Genomic DNA, 2,259 nt, shown 5'->3' with positions numbered 1-2,259 from the left:
CGAGAAGTCTCTTCACCCTCAATGGGTGACTGTGTGCTGTGCCATGTCCATTCACAGAATGATCAGTGCGATCTTCTTTGATGGTATAGTGACTACCGAACAGTACGTGAAGGTTTTGGAAGACGATTTCATCCCCATTATCCAAAGCGACCCTGATTTCGACAAGATGTGGTTCATGCAAGACGGAGCTCCACCTCATCGAAGCAGGAGAGTGTTTGATGTCTTGGAGCAACACTTTGGAGATCGCATTCTCGCTCTGGGATACCCAGAAGCCACTGGCATGGGCCTCGATTGGCCGCCATTTTCTATGGATCTGAACTCATGCGATTCCTTTTTTTGGAGTTATATTGAAGACGAAGTGTACAGCAATAATTCCAAAACTGTTGCTGACCTGACAACTGCCATTCAGGAGGTCATCGACTGCATCGATGTTCCAACACTTCACGATTTCGCTGTACGTCTGTGCCACATCATCGTTAATGATGGCAGGGATATCGAACATGTCGTAACCTAAATCCGATTATCTGTAATGACGTTTAGATGTTGAGTGAACTTGTCGGAGTTTGTAACTAATTTATGTTTTTTTTTTCATATAATTGACAACGGCCTTACCGCAGTGCATACACCGGTTCCCGTCAGATGACCGAAGTTAAGCGCTGTCGGGCGTGGCCGGCACTTGGATGGGTAGCCATCTGGGCCGCCATGTGCTGTTGCCATTTTTCGGGGTACACTCAGCCTCGTGATGCCAATTGAGGAACTACTCGACCGAATAGTAGCGGCTCTGGTCAAAGAAAACCATCGTAACGACCGGGAGAGCGGCGTGCTGACCACACGCCCCTCCTATCCACATCCTCATTGAGGATGACACGGCAGTCGGTGGTTCCAATGGGCCACTCGTGGCCTGATGACGGAGTGCTTTTCATATAGTTCAATAATTGTCACGCTGTACGAGGTTCCTATGCACAGCGTCTCGCAATTAATAGTGAGAACTGACATGGATGGAAGTGCACGACGAAAAAGGAGATGCAAAATAATAGGCCGCATCTGCGAAAAAATGTAGTCTAACTAGCTCTGCTCTTTTCAATCAGAACAACATCTCCAAACAGATTCAATAAAATTACATTTTTCTCAAGCTTCTTCAACCATTTTGGGGGGCTGTCATTGTCGCCATTGCGTATTGTTCTTTGTGTTCCAAAAAAACTGCCAAGCCGCGATGCCAAAACATAAGCGACATCTTCAAACTACGTTTAGGACACGTTTTCACTTATGTTTCACAAATGTTCAACGCGTCTTCCGCTAGACACCTACATTACACCCAGACGCTAGTGAATCTCGTCTCATACTTTTTTGAGCGTTGCTGTTGGTTGCTTTGTGTCGTCTAAGACCACCCGATGCTGTTGGAAGGGGAGACTCACATACGGAGCCTTCCACAAACCTCCACATTAAAAAAAAATCACTTAGCTTGAAATCGGGCGACCTTGGCGGCTACTGGTGCCATGTGAGATCAAAATGGTTCAAATGGCTCTGAGCACTATGCGACTTAACTTCTGAAGTCATCAGTCGCCTAGAACTTAGAACTAATTAAATCTAACTAACCTAAGGACATCACACACATCCATGCCCGAGGCAGGATTCGAACCTGGGACCGTAGCGGTCACGCGGTTCCAGACTGAAGCGCCTTTAACCGCACGGCCACACCGGCCGGCCCATGTGAGATCCTTACATCACTTATTGCGGATTCATTGTTGAGGCAGCTCATTCTTAAGAAACGCTCTCACATGCAGGTGTCAATGCGGTACCGCCTCGTCTTGTCGAAAAACGAAATTTTCGGCAAGTTGTCGGGATTGTGTAATGAACAAGCGAGGGAGCTATCTACACCAGGAGGCTCCCTGGTGGCAGCCACATGAACCGGGTAATTACAACAAGCACCAAGGTAAACTTCTAGTTATGATGTGCTAGTAAGAATTCGCCCGAAGTTTTTATCTTCATTCATGTAATAAACATACTCTTGCAAATCATATGAATTTTCTTGAAACATAACTACGAAAGGCGTTCAATGAGTAATCCAACACATTCTTTGTCGGCCAGTTTCGGCTGAAAAAATTGCGGAATTTGTTGTGGGACATCGTGGAAAATCCCCGCTTCAGCCTCTATTGCTTCATGAAGTTGCGACAGGTAGCGGCGCTATACGTGGTCTTTAAAATAGCGTCTGTAACGGAGTTATGTTCCAAGCAGACCGCTGTCATTGAGTTTCTTTTG

At 46.3% G+C, this 2,259-nt stretch overlaps 1 pseudogene; it reads left to right on the top strand.

Annotated features, from left to right (window-relative positions):
- The first annotated feature begins 598 nt into the window (after positions 1–598).
- LOC124546174 lies at positions 599–716 on the top strand (annotated as a pseudogene).
- The last annotated feature ends 1,543 nt before the right edge of the window (positions 717–2,259 follow it).

This window comes from Schistocerca americana, chromosome 8 (assembly GCF_021461395.2).
Source record: "Schistocerca americana isolate TAMUIC-IGC-003095 chromosome 8, iqSchAmer2.1, whole genome shotgun sequence".
Lineage (NCBI taxonomy): Eukaryota > Metazoa > Arthropoda > Insecta > Orthoptera > Acrididae > Schistocerca > Schistocerca americana.
The sequence above is the reverse complement of the archived record's forward strand: the minus strand, read 5'-3'. Positions and strand labels throughout refer to the sequence as shown.